The sequence below is a fragment of the Rhipicephalus sanguineus genome, chromosome 1 (genome assembly GCF_013339695.2).
Source record: "Rhipicephalus sanguineus isolate Rsan-2018 chromosome 1, BIME_Rsan_1.4, whole genome shotgun sequence".
NCBI classification, from domain to species: Eukaryota; Metazoa; Arthropoda; class Arachnida; order Ixodida; family Ixodidae; genus Rhipicephalus; species Rhipicephalus sanguineus.
In genome coordinates this window covers 118,764,272-118,783,451 of record NC_051176.1, presented here as the reverse complement: position 1 = coordinate 118,783,451, position 19,180 = coordinate 118,764,272, and the positions used below count along the sequence as shown (strand labels likewise).

The following is a 19,180-nucleotide window of genomic DNA, read 5'->3' as shown; positions in this document are numbered from 1 at the left end:
ACGCGGATAGCGGACACCTGTTTTTTTATTGTGTGTGTAAAATAACGGCGACGAAAACTGCACAGCAGCAAGCATTTTGTGATCGCGAGCTGCCGTTCGTCGTATAGCCGTGCCGTACTCCTGCGAGAAGCCTAGCGACGCCGTCGGCAACAACGCGGTATACCGGCGGGGCGGCGCGATTCTTCGCCGGTGTTGCTGAATGTGTGCTGCTGAAGCGTTCGTGCACGACCGCTCGTGGTTCGTGTACGATTAGGTGCATTTTACAGACTCACGCACTGTACTGCTAAGGCGGATACATCCCATGCGACAGAGTGCCAGCTGATAATCAAAATTCGCTAATTAAAAAGGCGTTCAATGTTAGGCGGGTTTATAGTAAAAGACGGGTGTACCTCAGTAGTATCTATAAGCCCACCACACATTTACACGTACGCCATGAATGTTTGTTGCTTAATTTCGGGGAAAAGAAGTGTCCCATCTGAGCCACATTGGAGGTCAAGATGTGGTGCCTATATATACTCGGTGACCAAAGTTTGGTTGTGAAGCGCTGGTGGTGAGTTGTTGTCAGTGTGAGTGTTGTATTACTTTGCGAACGTTGTGTGCATGTTTGTGTACGTGTGATCCAGTTTGCGTGTTTCGATGCTAATTTAATTAAAGAGCGAAAAGCATTTTTTTCTTTTTGATGGTTATAAAAATTTACTCCCATATTTACCTGGAAAAGCTCCCCTATGGATATAAACAAAAACTCCCCTCTGTCCATCCAAAAACCCCGTCCTGTTGGGGAGTAAATTTTTTACTCCGTCCGGACGGTGTTTTTAAAACCCCCATCAGGGCGTGCGCTAGAGGACAAGCCATTTACTCCCATCTCGGCTTATTTTTGCTAACAGTGTAGTCAGCGTGAAGCCATGCGTGGACTGTATGTGCACGGACTGCCCGCTCCTTTTCGTCGTTCGGCGGCTGCCACGGCGACCGTCTCGCCGGTGGTTTGCCCAGCTTTTGATTGGGGTTATATGTGCGGACAGCTCGGCACCGACGGCGACTCGCGCCACTGGCAGCGGGGGCTCGAATGGGGCGGGCAATGAGCGGCTTCCTTCTTTGCGGCGGCGGTATAATAGTTCACTGTAGCGGCGGCGATCCGTTATGCCAATTCGATGAGAAGGCCACCGCCCCGCAGGCGCCTGCCATCGAGGGTGGGGGTCCGGGCGGCTGGCCCTGCGCGGTTATTTGGCGCCGGATAGCCCTATTTCGGGAGCGGAGAAAGGCGCCCATGCTGTCAGACCGCGTGGCGCTGGATGGAACAACGGCGGGCCCGACCGCAGCAGCAGCAAGATGGGGCGGGCGGGCGCTTTAATACGCGTGATTACGAGCCTGCGATTACGCCCGATCCACACGCTTGGGGTTCTCCTTTCCCGATGCAGTATAGTGTGCCCCGAGTGCGGCTTGGCGGCGCCTCTCTGCGCGGAAGAGGAGCGGGCTGGTTGTCCGCACAGGAGAAGGCTATTGTGCCGGGTTCGTTTTTCCGGATCCTTCGACCGTTGCCCCGTTTACTGGTTCGTCACCTCGCGTTCTGGGGTGCCAACAGTTAAGTTGCCGAGGCTAGCTCGCTTTTGCGCCCACACCCACGAAGCAGCTTTTCTTGTTTCTCTCATTTCTGTCCATACTACTGAGTGATTAGAAATGGGTGCCCAGAGGAATTCACCATTGAAAGTAATTTGGAGGCGATGTAAGTACCGAACGGACGAAGAAATGGTTGGAAGTAAATTAAATAAATGTCACGTGGTAATTTAAACTATCTGATCTCTACTGCCACTTGTTTGATATAATTAGTGATTGTTCTACGTCGGAGACAAAATGAGGTATTTCGTATGAACAAATTTGCTAACGTAGTGCCGGACGACTGGCCCTTCTTTATTAAGCGATAAGCTGTGGTATTATGACTGCAGGCGTCCTTGCCCCGCCTTTCCTTCCAAGCCTAACTGTCCCTCGGTCTCCAGACAAAGGCTGGTGGTATAGAGATAGGTTGTAAAACCGTCTTCAATTGTTCTTCTTCTTCTTTCTTTTTTTTAATTTTGCACAAGGTTGATTAGCAGGAAAATCATGTTAACCAATAGAAAAATCGCTAGGGAATTCATGAATCTATTCTTTACTCCGCATATGCTCCGCTTTGCTCCAAGGGATGCATTATGGTAATGCCGATGAGCTGTTTATCTCTGAACTATTCATAATTAATGTGTATTCGTAGTTGTGCCAGGTGTGTGCGGATCGATGTATCACTTTGTACCTTTCCTCAAGCGTTGTAATAAACGCCACTTGTCTGTTTCGTATATATCAGTACGGAAACATATTAAATAGATTATTCACTAATATTTAATGTCTCTCTCATTTTTGTGGTGCGATGAAAAGCGTATATCACCTAAGTTATCCAAAACTGCACTGATCTCTACTTAAAAAGTTTGAAGCGTTACGTTTTTGAAATATTTTTATGTGTTAACTGTATACTCTGCCATATATAAGTTGTATACGGACATCGGCAGCGGGTATAATTTGAACTCGAATCGAGTGCAACTTCAACAGTACGAAAAGTTAGTTGTTACCTGTGATTATCCGAGTGTAGATATATCTATTTGAACGCTGTTATGTGCAATGTGTCATATATGCTACGCTGTCGTAATACCTTGAAATTCGAACTTGTACCTGGGATGGGAAACATACTCATAGCCTGTAAAGTGGCACTTTTGAAAAGGTCGATATATGACTTGTAGTTAGTTTAGTAAACCAATTACTAGCAAATCAATTAGTGTAACATTCAATTTACAACTGAAATCACATTTCATTGTTTTTTTTTCTCGTACGAACTTACTTTTCGTGACTATAGAAGTAAAGGTGATCGAGATGTTTTAATTGTCTTTGATTTGGAACTCCCGACATTGCCGGGTAAAGTACGCGTAGATTATGACAGCTAGGCTTTTATAATTCAGTGAGCAGACGTTGCTTATTTCTTTCTATCTATTTTCCTTTCTCTCACTTTTGTTGTTGCTGTTGGGTATACACATGGATTCATGTATATAGCTGCATCGTTTTAGGAAAAAAGCACTCACGAGGCAGCGTGTAGTAGTATTTGACCGAGGTTGGGACGTGACAATGCAAAGGCAGGATTACGTTTTCGTTGAAAACATCCCGTCATCTCTCGCTCGAATGAATTTGTATTTTTTTTTAAACTTAGGCGTTAAACTTCTAGCGCTTGTGAAAAATATAAGTTTCGGGGGAAAACAGGCGCGTACTTGGCAGCGACCAAAAGTACGCCAAATACAAACAATGGAACAGAATTATCCTTCGCAAATCTTGCACAGCACGGCACCCCGTTTGCGCACGTCGAATGGAGCGTCCTCCGTTCCGATACAGCAGCCCGTCGGTCGCACACGCAGCTGTTTTAATTGGAGAGTTGTTTGTCGATTCGCTCTGCATGGGGACCCTCTCGGGATATTGTTAAAGAGTGCTTTTCATTCTGAAGCGAGGAGCCGTTTGAATATATGCCTAATCCAGGTTCATTTCCATAGCGAAGCACGATCGGCCGGGCTAATGAGTCACGAAGTCCTTATACAGTTAGTTATGCCTGTTAGTAGGCCTCATCTTAGCGTGCAACTGCATCCGAGGTCGCGACCTCGCGTCGTAACGCAGCCTTCTGTCAGATGCTTCACACCTCGCAGCAGGCTTGGCGGTGCTTCGCATGACGAAAAAAAGAATAGAAAGAAGGTTATGTTTATGAACTGCTGCGAGCTTACGCGGAAAAGTAACGCGTCTGGTTTTTGCAATGCTGGCCCTACGTTGGGCGCCATATGTGGGCTCAGGGCCGTGGTTTCGGAGCCGACGGCCAGCCGAGTCTCTGAGACACGGACGAGCGAGACAGCAAACTTTGACATCTGTGGCTATCAAAGATGAGCTGAGATAGGGAAATTGACAATCACCCGTTTGTAGCGCGAAGCCACAAGGAAATCCGCATGCGCCTTTCATCAGAAAGGAAGCTTCTTAGTTAATTAGTTGAGTTAAGCTTCTCCGTTAATTTTTCCTTTCCTAACCCTTCCGCCACCTTACCGCAGAACTCACTTGCAATGATCTGAGCTGCTTCCAGCGCGGGACAACCAGCTGGATCAGCCACGTGTCACGTGTGCATGCTTCGCCGACAGTGGTCCTAAGCCCTCGTCACACGTAGACCTTGCCGAAAAACGGCAGGAAGGGGAAGGTTGAAGCTCGCGATGAAAAAATCCGTAAACAGGGGATGGGTCCTCGAGCCGACGTTTCGACAAGTGGACAAAGCGACCTTGCCGGTCGCTCTGTGCTTAACGGCCGCTGTCCTTCACACGTCGGTCTACATGCAGTTCTGTGCGTAGCATATTACGACCTCTCTCCTCGATCTGCAAGTGTCTGCCCGCTAATATATACACAAACATGCCGCACTTCTCAATAAATTCTGCTTCATGTGATCACAGAGTATCTGCCACGGCAGGAAAGTCCCGCGTGGGTCTGTTGTATTCAACTCTCCATTCGCTTGCGCACACAAAGGGAATAACATGGTCAAAGTGCGGTGTTTTTATTGTCTTACGTGCGTTTATTGTTGCGATCATTTACGGTTAAACCAGAAACGCGAATAAAACATCGCGTAATCAACAGCTTCCTTTGTTCCAGCGAGGTGGTGTTATTCTATGTTTGTTCGCATACAGTCAGCCGTTATTTTAACGACAGTGTTCCTATCACAAAAGAGAACCCGCGTCTCTGGTGTGGCACGCATACACCACCGCACTTCGTATCCGCTCATACGGTTTATGCAGCGTAGCGGTGCAGTGCTGTGCGGGAAGCGAAGTGCGGGTACGCGTCCTTTTCCTCGATGATCGAAAGTTTGTTCGCCGTTTTCCAAGTGTGCACGGTTTTCCCTTCGGCCCTGTCTTTCTTCTCTGCACGCATCTCCGCCATCGATCATCGGGTTAGCGGGGCGCCGCCGCTGTGCACGGTGCCCCGCTCAAGAGGTCTGCCAGCGCGCCTTTGGTCGCGGCTGACTTGTCACGAGCACGCGGCGCGTGCTCGGTAGCCGCCGCGTGGTTCAGGGCGGCGTGCAGCGCAAGAAGCGCCCGACGCTGCGCCCGCGGGCGCTGCAGCCGGCTTTCGTCTTCGGCGGAACGAAATGTAGGTCGGTGCACCGCCGCCGACAACGACCCCTGCGCCTCCCGAGTCGACCTGACCCCGCGCGCGCCTTCTCGGGAGTTGCCGCTGTGCATCCGCCGAAGCGGCGTGGGCGCGGTGCGCGTCTCCTGCTTTAGCTGATGCTGCACGAAACCGCTCTTTTGTGTGGTTTGTGCGCATGTCGTATACAGTAGTATATACCTGTCGACGCCGGGCGTTCGCAGAAGCGCAGCGCGGCCGTGCCGCGAGAAAGACTTCTTTCCGGCTCGTCTTCGCCCCGTATATTTTCGCCACCCCTGGCGGGGGCAATGCGCGAATACATGGGTTGTTGCCACAGTTACTCGCCTTTCTGTCTTCGTTGGCGGCTTTCGACAGCCGTCGATGGGGATTGCTCGTTCCCGTTCAGTATACCTCGAATATATCGAATGCAGGGGCGTAGCCAAGGGGGGCGGTTTGGGGTTTCAACCCCCCCCCCCCTAAAATTTTCAAGTCTGCTTGCGCATATATACACGCACACATACAAACGCACGCGCGAACATACATAAAGTATGGTTGAACCCCCCCCCCCCCCCCCGAAAAAAATTTCTGGCTACGCCCCTGATCGAATGTATCTTTGTGGTTATATAATGCGATGTATGTTGCGCGCTAGTTTTTTCGGACTTTCCATAAGGCAGCCCTGAAGAGGAACGCAGATTGTTTGAGAAACGCTACGGCTCTCATCGAGTGTATCCAGCTGACAACGAACAAGAGTTTCGAGGAGATGCACTTTCTATTCTGAGCCTCCTAAACAGGATTTTACTGCGTCGGTCTCTCTCTATACCGTCTATGTATACTGCTTGCTTCTACAGTCAAGCTTAACGGCCAGCAGAATCAAACACCGCGAATTAGATCCTGATTTCACGTTATCATACGCATGCGTCGATACGCACATTTGCTTCGTCGAAGCGGCCCGTCGAGCTGAACGCACGGTTTGCGCTTGTCCGATGCAAGTTTTCGAAGCGCCTTTGCTCGAACAATTGTCCTACTTTGTCGCCCCACTTGTCGCTGCATGATTTCCCTCACTCCCTCTCTGTCTTGGTCTCCAAAGATTTGCACTCCTTAATTTCCTGCCTCTTTGTGCAGCCGCTCTCTATTGAGATATAGATGCGTATTTGACACATGAATAGCTCCTACTTCCTCAAAGGAGGAAAGAAAAGTGATACGTTGGGTTCGAAAGCGAGGCGCACTCTGGAGGAAACCTGATACGGGGCCATCCGTGCTCGCGCTTGCGAACTGGCGCGGCCCGTTCACGGCAGCGAGGATAGTTTCATGCGCAATTTCTTAGGTAGCATGATCTGCCGCACAATATGCATGTCATCTGTACAGTAACCGTGCAAGTATACACCGCTCTATTCCAGCATTCTAGATCACGCTTGGTTGTTCCTATATAGTCCGCTCGTTTTATATTCTTGGCCTTAATTTTGCCTTTGTAGACCATGCTTTCGCACAACGTATCGACTTGGGTGTTTTTCGTCGCCCCTCGAGGGGATCTTCCTTCTGCCAACACATCGTCGCACGTACATCTCGCGAATCACCTGCTTCGGCTTTCCGGGTTTTTTGCGACATAGTTCTCGTGATATACGTGAGCAGTGTATAGTTGCTCAGACCTGGTGTTACTTCCTCTTTCACATATATCTCCTGTAGTGGCTTTTATCAATATTTTATTTCTTTTTTCCGGCGCTGGTTGCATATGCAGCTGTGCCCGCTCACTGACGTTGTGCCGTGCGCTCGCGGGATATGGGGTGCCGCAGTTTTATCGCGGTATATTGCATATGTTCTTTTTTACAAGTGCTGGTTTACCGTATGGTGAGTACGGAAATACCGTACCGTCGTGGTCGACACGTCGCTATTTTAATCTGCAAAATCTGTCGTCATCATCATCATCATCATCAGTCTGACTGCGCCCACTGCAGGGCAAAGGCCTCTACCACGTTCCGCCAATGAACCCGGTCCTGTGCTTTGTGCTGCCACGTTATACCCGCATACTTCTTAATCTCATCTGCCCAGCCATAACATTGTGTATCCCCCTCGCGCGTTTTCCTTCTCTTGGAATTCAGTGAGTTACTTTTAATGACCAGCGGTTATCTGGCCTACCCGCTACATGCCCTGTCCATGTCCATTTCTTCTTGATTTCGACTAAGATGTGCTTAACACCCGTTTGTTCCCTGACCCACTCTGCCCTCTTCTTATCCCTTATAAGATTACACCTATCATTTTCCTTTCTGCTCGCTGCAACCCTCAGTTTAAGTTGAACCCTCTTTGTTAGCCTCCAGGTTTTTGCTCCGTAGATAAGTACCGGTAAGATGCAGCGGTTATATACCTTCCTGTTGAGTGACAGTAGTAAACTACCATTCATGATTTGAGAATGCTTGCCGAATGTGCTCCAACCAGGGACATAGCCAGAAATTTTTTTCGGGGGGGGGGGGGGGTTCCACCATACTTTATGTATGTTCGTGCGCGTGTATATATCCGCAAGCAAAACTGAAAATTTTCGGGGGGGGGGGGGGGTTGAACCCCCCTCCCCTGGCTACGCCCCTGGCTTCAACCCTTCCTTATTATTCTAGTTACTTCAGTCTCTTGGTTCGGCTCCGCGGTTACGACCTGCCCTAAGTAGATGTATTCCTTTACAACTTTCCAGTGCCTCGCTACCTATCGCAAAGCGCTGTTCTCTTCCAAGACTGTTGCACATTACTTTAGTTTTCTGCATATTAATTTTCAGACCTACCGTTCTGCTTTGCTTGTCTACTTCAGTAATCATGAGTGGCACTTCGTCCTCTGAGTTACTGATTAATACAATGTCATCAGCGAATCGCAGGTTACTAAGGTATATTCTTCATTAACTCGTATCCCTAACTCTTCCCAATCTAGGGCTCTCAAAACCTCCTGTAAGCACGCGGTGAAAGCATTGGGGAGATCGTGTCACCCTTCTTCATTGGGATTTTGTCGCTTTCTTTATGGATGGCTATGGTGGCTGTGGAGCTGCTGTAGATTTCTTCCTAGTATGTTTATAAATGGTTCGTTGACGCCCTGATTCCGCAGAGCCTGCATTATACTGCTGATATCTCGACCGAGTCAAATGCCTTGTCGTAATCTATGAAGGCTATATGTAGGGGTTGGTTATATTCCGCGCATTTCTCTATGACCTGATTGATAGTGTGAATGTGGTCTGTTGTCGAATAGTCTGTACGAAATCCTGCTTGGTCCTTTGGTTGATTGAATTCGAATGTTTTCTTAAATCTGTTAGCTACTATCTTTGTAAACTCTCTTTGGAAGATCTGTATTAGGCACTGAAGTAAGGTGGCAAATTGGGCTAGTTGGAACGTACTCGCCACGTTCAGCGCAAAAAAAGGAACACGAAAACACAAGGAACATGAAAACACATGTCGTGCACTTCCTTGTGTTTTCGTGTTCCTTTTTTTGCACTGAACATGGCGTGTATTAGGCACTATAAACACCTCATCATGTTATCGTATGCATCGAATAATTCGCGCAGCTGCAACGATTTCGAATCGTGGTACACTTAACATGGCACACACTCGCGTAGCCAGGGGAAGGGGGTGGGTGAAATCCCCCCCCCCCCGAAATTTTAACAAGAAAGTGTTTTATGTCGGAGTCTACTAATACTTTTATGACGTATTTCCGTGACGGAAATACGTCAGCGAAATGAACGCCATCAGATGGCAAAGAAAAAAAAGTAAAGAAAAGTTCCGTTGACAGGAGTCGAACCCATGACCTCGCGGTCCGCGACGAGGGGTGGCGGGCGTTTAGCACACTGTGCTACCGCCAAACACATAACGGAGGCTACATGAACGCGCCTTTTATCTTTTACAATTTTTTCTCAGAGTGCTCTTGTATGGATGGATGAATGCTATGAGCGTCCCCTTTATAACGGGGCGGTGACATGTGTGCCACCAGGCTCGGAAGAAAAAACAAAAAAACGCGCCGTTGCTACGACCGTCCCATTTGGCGCGTTTCTAATAGAAGTAATAATATCTGGGGTTTAACGTCCCAAAACCACGATATGATTATGAGAGACGCCGTAGTGGAGGGCTCCGGAAATTTCGACCACCTGGGGTTCTTTAACGTGCACCTAAATCTAAGTACACGGGCCTCAAACATTTTCGCCTCCATCGAAAATGCAGCCGCCGCGGCCGGGATTCGATCCCGCGACCTTCGGGTCGGCAGTCGAGCGCCATAACCACTAGACCACCGTGGCGGGGCTCTAATAGAAGTGTAATTTCGTCAACGCGAGGTGGCGGCTTTAGCCCAAGCCTCGCTCATAGCATCCATCCATATTGAAAAATTAGCTCTCCGACGCTCGCCTGGCTGTCGCACCGTGTTCCCCGCTCGCCATGTGAGAAGTAACGCCCAGGCTAGAGTGAAGACACAACGCGTGTAACGTTTGAAGAAGCGACGCCTTGAAGGAGTGCATATCGATTATCAGTGTTTATTATGTTCTTGTTGATGCCATCTTTGCGCGGGATTCACCATATGCGGTGTCCACATATATTTTAAGAACTTCAGCTACCGTTAAACCCGAGATATCATTATTAACTTCAGCTACCGCAAGGGTTAAATCATGCTCATGGGCGTTAGTCGTCGGTACGGAGACGTGCCACTAAGCGTCAACGTGAATGCGCCCACATCAAGCGGTGCTATATCGGCCAAACAACAGTAGACATTGTACAGTCTCTCACATACCAATGCACTATCAACAAGGAACTACTTCTGTGACGACACGTGTCACTTTCGTGTTATACCAATTCCTATGACGGAGGGATCAGCCATATTTTTCCAGTTTTGCATGTGGATATGTACACGCACACATACAAACGCACGCACGAACATACATAAAGGGTGGTTAAATCCCCCCCGCAAGATATTTCTGGCTACGCCCTTGACGGAACAGTAATACCATAGCGTAAGCGGTATGGTATTACCATCACTGCTAACACACCTTATTATTCGAAAGAAGACGAGAACAAAACGCGAGCGCTCTCGTTTTGTGTTCTTGCATTTATTTTCATCTACTACTTTTTCTCTGCGTAATAGCGTTCGAAGTGCATCACCTATTTACACTACGGCGGTGTTTTTTTTTTTTTTTTCTTAGCCAGTGTGCGGTTTGTAGCTTTATTATGAGTGGCAAACGCTTCCATGAGGCGACCTTATGTCTGTTTATAACGACGGCTAGACTATTCGAGATGACAGAAACGGCAAAACTGACGCTGCACATCTTTTCGACGAAGGCAAGCCGGGGGCCTGCGCGGTATTTCGCTGTCTGCTTCGACAGCGCCGTCCTGCAGTGATTTTGCCTCGGTCTGCCCCGAAGCAATGACTGCTCGCGTGGCAGCCGAAACGGCTCTTGGCAGTTGCCGTAACGACAAGAAAAGAGACGCGCGCCCTTCTCCGATTGTCGCCCAAATAGGTGCGCGGCAGCTTTGGTCGCAGCGCGGGCCATCGCCGTAGGAAGCGCCCGGCGCGATCTGCGGTTAAGAGATTTATATAAGTGCTCCGCTGCTGGCGGCGGTGACGTTCCCGAAAAACGGGTTCGGGCGCCCACTACGGATGCGACTGCTCATCCATCTCCACTATCGGCGGACGGTGCGAGCCCCGGTTTTCTTTTCTTTTTTTTGTAAGCGCGGGGGGGAGGGGGGCTGACCACACAGGGGCCCCCCATATGTCTGCTCCGCAGGAAGCGCGCCCGGCCCTGTAAGAAGTGGGCCGAAAACCCGGTCAACTCCAGCCCAAAGGGAAGGGGCACAGAACGCCGCCGAATGAGGCCCTACATCTCTCGCGAATAGAGACGGTCACTGAATCGCGCCGCGGCGACACATGCTGACCGCGTTCGCCGAAATTTTCGAAACCACTGTGCGCTGACCGAAACTATCGCTGCGCGGGCTGTCGCTCTAGGTTAAAACGAGTGGGGGAAAGCGGTACACCTCAGCAACTGTACATGACCCGGCCACGAAGCATCGGCTATTTGCACATGCATTAAACTTTTGGACTGTGCACATGCCACGGCCTTCAGCGATAACTGGACGCCCATCGTACACGCGCAAGTCATTGGACGCGTGAACGAAGAGGAGTGAGTGAGTGAAATAACTTTATTTAAGATCCGGCGAATGGAAGGCCCGGGCCTGGGACCGCCTAGATAAGAGGAATGCCGGAATATTTTTCCTGCCAAAGTGGCTGTGGCCTCCCCGTAGCAGGGGTGGAAGTGCTGCGCCATTTGCGCCACGCTGCGCCAATCCGCTTCTGCTGCGCCATCCTGCTCCGAAACGCAATATTGCGCCGATACTGCTCCCAAGCGGTCTTTGGTGCACGGCCTCCGCGATGGGCTCCGGTGCGCTGCCGGAACCGATCACCGAGGTTACGTTTGGTGCTTTCATGTGCCGCTGTCATCCGTATCATGGCGCGCCTATGCGAGCTTATATCGCTTATATCATCATCACATCACTTCGCGCGCTCTCGTAACGTTTTCGAAGGGGCAAAAAAGCTAGCGAGCCTGTACAGGAGCTAGCTACAAGAAAGCAACGTTTTTATATTCAAGAAAGTGAGTTGTGCGGCCATATTTCGATGGCGCCGGCAGCAACGGAGTTTTTTGGCGCGCTGCGCGCACGAGGCGGTTGCTGTCATCGTGGCCTGGGATTGCGAACATGAATAAAAGTAAGTGCGTTGACGCTTCATAATGTCGAAAAGGTTCTATTTACTGCGAATATTTAATTTGATGTGAAGCCATGAGGATAGTGCGAGCAGCTGCCGCGGACGTAAACGCGCGACCATTATTTAGAAACTTTGCATTAAGGAAAACTGCTGTATAACTGAGTGTGTAAGATGGATTTTGTGTCATAAGTCTGGATGAGAAAGAAAAATTTGTTTTACCCGTTTGCGGTCAATGAAGCCACTACCAATCGCGAAACCACTCACAAGGCTTCTGTTTGTGTAAGTCGGTTGGACCATTTCCGAAACTCATTTTCTTTAGTGAGAGCGTGCCATGTGGAGAATTTTTTGCATTGCACACAAGCCCTTAGACGTTATCAATGCAGCATGTAAACGCGCTCGTGCAGCGACGAGCTTAGTCTCGCCAGTGCGATCGGTCGCGTTTTTCGATTTTTGCTCGTCAGAACCTGCGCTCGGCTCGTGGTTGAGTACGCTGTAGCTCGTACCATCTGCTCGCCACCGTTGCTGTGTGTGGTTAGGTACATGAGGTGGCGTATGAAGAAATATACAAAAAAAAAAAAAAAACGCCAGGCCTGCGCTGAAACCGCAGCACAGTCACAGCGAAAGCTGGAAGAGCAGCGTTTCTAGAGCCCGTTGTAACCTCTCTTGGGGCTACAATACAAGTACACTAGAAAGGTACCCACTACGCCATAAATTACAATATTTGTGAAGTTGGGAAGCACCTACTAAACCATTATTCGTCATTCTGCGGAGAAGCGAGGCGCCAACTACACGTCTGTAAGGCATTATAATGTGCACTTTGTTGACGCGACGACTGATGACGATGAAGAATTATGGCTCAGCCCTTTGTAATGGGTTGGAAGTTTTAAACGGCCCACCAGTTATGTAATTTGCATTGAGTGACGCCCGGTCGCTATTTCCCTCTCCCGTCATGCTGTATAACATACGTTGACGTGGGAGAGAGACGGGGGGGGGGGGGGGGCGAAGAACTTTACTGAGACCCCGAGGAAATGGATCATGCGCTTATGGGCTTCCTTGGCAACCAATACAAGTGCACTTACGAGGAACCCACTACGCTATAAATCATTGTAATTTTACTGAGACTCCGAGGAAATGGATCATGCGCTTATGGGCTTCCTTGGCAACCAATACAAGTGCACTTGCGAGGAACCCACTACGCTCTAAATCATTGTAATTTTACTGAGACCCCGAGTAAATGGATCATGCGCTTATGGGCTTCCTTGGCAACCAATACAAGTGCACTTGCGAGGAACCCACTACGCTATAAATCATTGGCACTGTGCCATTTTTCGTCATTCTACGGAGAGCCGTGGTACCTGCTTAACGCATGTAAGGCATTATGCGCACTTTGTTGATGCTGTGCCTGATGACGATGAAGAATTATGGCAGATCCCTTTGTAATGGGTTGGAAGTAGTCAACAACCTACTCGTTGCGCAATTCGCATTGTGTGACGCCTGGTTACAGAATTCGCGTTGCGCGACGCTTGGTGCTTATTTTACTCTTGTACCACGCTATATTGCATATACTAATGTGGTTCCTTCCCGACATGAAGCCTGTATAGGAACTTTTTGCAAGGCAGTTTCAAGCACCGGCATGGCTCAAAGGTTGAATACTGGGCTCCCACGCAGAGGGCCCAGGTTCGAACCTCGTTCCATCCTGGAATTTTTTTCTTATTTCGTTCTTTTTTTTTCTTATTTCGAGCGATACTGGTTACGGACACCGGCGGCGGCGGCGGCAGACAACTACGGCGCCAAAAACGGCCGGTGAAATGATCTCATAACAGCTTTCGCTGTAAAACAAGAAGATAGACACTTGGAACGCTTATTACTCATACGAATGTGAGGTAGTACGAAAACAGAACCACGCGATAGAAATTGTGCGCTTGCGACACATAGTATCATCGCACCTCACCGACACCAAGAATTGACAAATCTTGGAAGGTAACTTGAAGGGCAAAGGTGGAACCGCATGGCGCAGTTTTTGGCGCAATTTACGCGCGTTTGGAGGGACGCGCGTGTTTTTTTACAAACGCCTTCGCGAAATCGCGCTGTTGCGTCCCGAATGGCATGATATAATGCGCGACTCACGCGTGGTCGGAGGGTCGCGCGCGTCATTTTGACGAACGCCATCTCAAAATCGCGCCGCCGCGTCTACCTACTCGAAAACGCCTCGTGCGGCGCGTCGCTCGCTCGTCCGCGGCAAGCGGAGTTTAGGGTGCAGACGCATGTTTGCTTGGTTTCTTCCAGTGCTTCCAGACGGCGCTGACCTCCGCGCATTTCGAAGGAACAATTTGAATCCGGCGTAGGCTTTTGACGAAAATGTAGCAACCCGGCAAACGCGCCTGCTGGAAAACGTTTATTACCATGAACTATTTCAGTTGTCAGTCTAGTCAAGTATAGCTATTAAAAAAACATCGCTTATCTCGTTTGTGGCTGGTTCATCAGTATTAAATGTTTTCTAAAATCGTTGGAATTTCTAGTGTTCACCAGAAATAAAAAAAATTAACAATGATGTTTGACCCTAGAATTGTGCTCCAAAATTAACTTGCGCTGCTCCAAAAGACAAATTTCGGTGCTCCAAAGGTGCTCCAAAACAGCATTATGCCTGCTCCCTGAGCTGCTCCAAAACACTCAAGCCCGCTTCCACCCCTGCCCCGTAGGCCACGGAGCGCGCATTGGTACATGGAGATTGAGTGAGACGGCAATTGCCGTCAGCCGCAACCAAAAGAGAATGATTGCCGCCGGACGGGACGAGCTTTTCTGGCGTGTAGTCGCCGCTGTGCCTGCCTGACCGGACGCGCTCAATTCGCGACCCGCTGGGCTTCTGTCAATTTCCGGTGCGTTCGAGGGCGCAAACGCGTCCGGGCAACTTCTTTCATCTCCTTATTTTCGGTCGCTTCCAAATCGCTGCGCCTAAATTGCGAACGACGGCTGTGCAAATAGTTTCGGACGTTCGACCGCGGGGCCACGCGCCTGCGACCTGACTGTCGTAATCGTGTCTTTGCCCGCCCCTGTTGGCCTTCTTTCTTTTCGTCCCTTTTGGCGCGTGCCTCGCCGCAATGGCCGCCATCGATCAGCGGGTTACCCTAATTGTCCGCGCCTCTCCTCTCGCAAGTCTCATCCATGCGCGCTGCGGGGGAGGCTTGCATTACGATGGACACGTCCGGTCTGCGGCCGCACTGCGCCCCTTCGCGGAATATTCGTGCGCGCGCGGTCCGACGAACGAGTTTCGCCCATTTCGAGGTCGCACCTGCGTGCACTTTTGCTGCCGTCTTTTGCTCTGTTGGCACAAGCGGCAGCAGCAGCAGCACGTTTTTCAACCGCTAGGCATCGTGCCCGCTCGCACGTCGGCTGATCTGCACCTGCACAGCATGCAATGCTTGCAACGATAACCGCAGTGAACGTTGCATTGCGCAGTCTACATATTCAGTTTTTCGCGCAGTCTACAAGTAGCTTTTTGCGAGCGCGGGTGTGCCCATCTGCCATTGCCCCTCTCGCTCCTCGTGTTTTCTTTGTTACCTGGGGTGAAGTCTGTCGTCTTCACTGAATTCGTTGTGGTGAATGGGATCGTGGGGCCGGCGAAGGAATTGTTTTCATGTCATTTCATCAGCGTGCTCGTGATTTCATTTTCTGTCCTCACCTTGATTTATGGACCAGCGTACTGTAGTAGTTGGTCACACTTTAAGTACTAATACTCGTGTAATATTTCCTGTGACCTTCCTAGGGCAAACGGCGTTGTGCAGGTCATCGACAAACATTTGTGCCCACCCATTGCGGCGGCTTAGTTGCTATGGCTCAGCGCTCCTTAGCTCGAGGTCGCGGGTTCGATCACGGTGGCCTCAGTTCAGTGTGGACGAAATGCAAAAACGTTCGCCCACTAAGATTTACGTGTGTGTTAGATAACCCTCGGACGGTAAAAAGTAATGAAAGTACAGCCTGACTATGAGATCGTGGTTTTGGTGAGTAGCACCGTATGGATTTCATTTCAAATAATACAGTCCTGCTGTATTCCTGAAATAAGGTCAACCAATATTTCAAGTAAAGCCTGTTTCACATGCAGCGATTTTGCTCCAAGAGCGGAGCGGCTGCCGCCACCCTACCGTCGCGGAAGCCCAAAAACAGGTTTTTTAGAGCGACCAGTGGACGCTCGCAACGCCAGCGATCGAGATCGCCGGAGTTTGAAAAATTCGCTAGCGGCAGATCGTCTGCCCAAGGGCAACCAATGATCAACCAATGGGAGAGCAGTGACGTGCGGAGCACGTGACTGCAGGGGTGGAGTTGAGGAACGGGCGCGCGCGCGCCGGGAGGAACTCGGTTTGCTAGCAGACGACATCCGCAGCAACGAGCTGGCAGTGTAGAAGTGCCGTTCTTTTCCTTTTGTTGTCCTCTACGGCGCTTCCGTCAAAGCAGACAAATCGTTTGCACGTGTCATTTTGTTCTTTTGCATTTTTATCGAATCGTGGCACCAACATAGGTCCGGTCAGGGGGACCCTACGGCACTCCGCACTTGTAGCTCGCAGCACATGCTGCTGTTTTTTCTTGTTTACCACTCTGGCCCAGCACGTTCGAAAAGTTTGCTGTTTTCTTTTTTTGAATGGTCACGCACCCCGATGACGACAAGTGCCGCCGCCTCTTTTCTGGAATGCCCATGGGCAAAAAGAGGGACGAGCTCCTTCACAAACACACAATATCGTCGACTGGGCCGCTTGCATCTGGTTGCCGGCCCAGACGGCGCACCAACGCCTCGCGGCATTCGAGAGCAAAAGCCACCGAAAGCCCCGTGAAAGCTTAAAAACACAAAAGCCAATTCTTTCTTTTGCTTTTCCATGGCCAAGTGTATGTGCGTGCAACATGACTTGCGTGGTAAAAAAAGAAAGCTGGAACAGAAATAAACGTGACTGCTGAAGTTGTTTAATTGCACTCTGATACACTGCACATTTTCATCATTCAAGGTCTAGGCGCGTGAAAATCGATCACCGAAGTAGAAGGCTGGTGAAACTTGCAACCTAAGCGCACCAAAACAAGCGAGCCCGGAGAAAGGAAACCCGCGGATAACGGGCGCTTCCCACAACCATCACTGCGCTTCGCAGAGGCGCGCGCCGCGCAAAAGCGGTGCATGTGAAACGAAGCAGCGTCCGAGCGTCCTGCTGCCGCTCGATCGCCGCGGGCCCCGCCGCTCGGTCGCTCGCATGTGAAACAGGCTTAAGACTTGCAGAAGGGTTTTTTGGTACATAAATCGTTCACAACGATGTCGCAGAGCGGAAGTTCATGCCATGTATATTTCTTTTGCAAAATGGAAAGAAAGCGCTCATGAAGTGGTGAGGAACGGTGGCGAAACATGCGCTGTATGTACGAACTAACAATTCATAGAGCGTGGAAGAAGTGACGTGCTGAGCGAGACACACGAAGAAGGGTGGAAAGGGACACATAGAGCGAGCGCAAGCTACCTAATTGCGTGATGCGACATTGAGCGAATACAAGGGGACCCAGCTAATTTCAGCAAATCATAAAGAAAAGGCAAGAAAAACTCGCACAACAGACGGTTCTTAGTGCTATACGGTGCTTGTTTGGGCGTCCCCTTTGGCTAGCAATACTATGTTCGTGCATCAGTGACTCGACTAATAAAAAAGAATAACGAAATCATAAAACAAACAACACCTGCTAACGTTTTCTGACATCTATATATGTATAATCACATGCGCCACCCGGAAGCGTAAAGAATAGGAAAGAAAGAGGTGGCTGATCCCTCTGCCATAGGTATCGGCACAACACGAAATTGAGACGTGTTGTCACAGAAGTAGTTTTGTTTATAGCGCATTGGTATGAGAGCTTGTACAATGTCTACTGTTGTTTGGCAGATATAGTACCGCTTATGTGGACGCACTGACGTTGACGCCTAGTGGCACATCTCCGTACCGACGACTAACGCCCATGATCATGATTTAACCCTTGCGATAGCTGAAGTTCTTAACATATACGTGAACACCGCATATATATAGCGAATCCCGCGCAAACATGGCAATAACAAGCACATAATAAACACTGATACTTGATATGCACTCCTTGAAAGCGTCGTAAAACGCGAAGAGGATCCAACGCCACGCGTGTCGTGTCTTCCCTCTAACCTGGCTGTAAATTCTCACAAGCCGAGCGGTGAACGCGGTGCGACAGCCAGGCAAGCGTCGGAGAGCTATTCTTCGATATGGATGGATGCTATGAGCGTGGCTTGGGCCAAAGGCGCCACCTCGCGGTGTGTTAAGTGTTTACGAAATTATTCTTCTGTTGGAAACGCGCTGAATGAGACGGTCGTAGCAATGGCGCACTATCTTTTTTTTTTTTTTTGAGCCTGGTGGCGCACATGTCACCGCCCCGTTACAAAGGGGTCGCTCATAGCATCTATCCAAGAGCACTGTAAGCGGAAAGCGTGAAAGATAAAAGGCGCATTCATGTAACTTCTGTCATGTGTTTATTGAAGAGTGTAAAACTAAAGACCCAATTCCAGAGTGGCTCGAACATCTTGAGCCACTTATCCGTATAAAGGAATTCTAGTCACTATGTAACCATTCCGGTCTTTACCTCTGTATGTACTGTTTATGCACTGTGATATTATTGTATGATGTGCAAAAGTAAGTAATAAAGAAAAAAAAAAAATTGGCGGTAGCTCAGTCGGTTAGACGTCCGCCAGCCATCGTCGCGGACCGAGAGGTCATGAGTTCGACTCCTGTCAACGGAACTTTTTCTCGTAGTTCTTTTTTCGTTGTCATCTGGTGCTGGGTTCTTTTTTTTTTTTTTTTTTTTTTTTTTTTTTTTTTTTTTTTTTTTTGCTGACGTGACGGAAATACGTCGCGAATGTCTTGGTGGACCCCGGCGTAAGACACTTTAGTGTTAACCAATTCCATCAATGTAACGCAAAATGGGCATACTTTTTTAAAATCGAAAACAGATTACAGTGTAAGCTGGCGACACGACCATTAAAAAAATAAAAGGAAAATGAAAACAATGAAAGATCAAGTTTCTTCCGTCCTTCATGTACGCATCTCGCGCAGTTACGTACGTTATTCAGTGCGAATCCACTAGTCAAAGTGGGTTCGCAAACGAAGCACTAAGGTGTGGAAGCGCACTCATTTATACAGGAATGGCGTGTTAATGGTAGATTATTGTAAACGCATGCTGCTATATTCATGAGCCGTAATTCGCCCGGACGCCGCGTAGACAAGGCGCCATTGAGATGGCGCACGTGTGGAATTTCGACAGCAGGCGTCTGGGT

The 19,180-nt window shown here is 49.4% G+C and overlaps 1 protein-coding gene across 2 annotated transcripts in view; it reads left to right on the top strand.

Annotated features, from left to right (window-relative positions):
- LOC119396750 (uncharacterized) overlaps positions 1–19,180 on the top strand; it is a 296,740-nt gene that overhangs the window by 226,860 nt on the left and 50,700 nt on the right. The window lies entirely within an intron of this gene.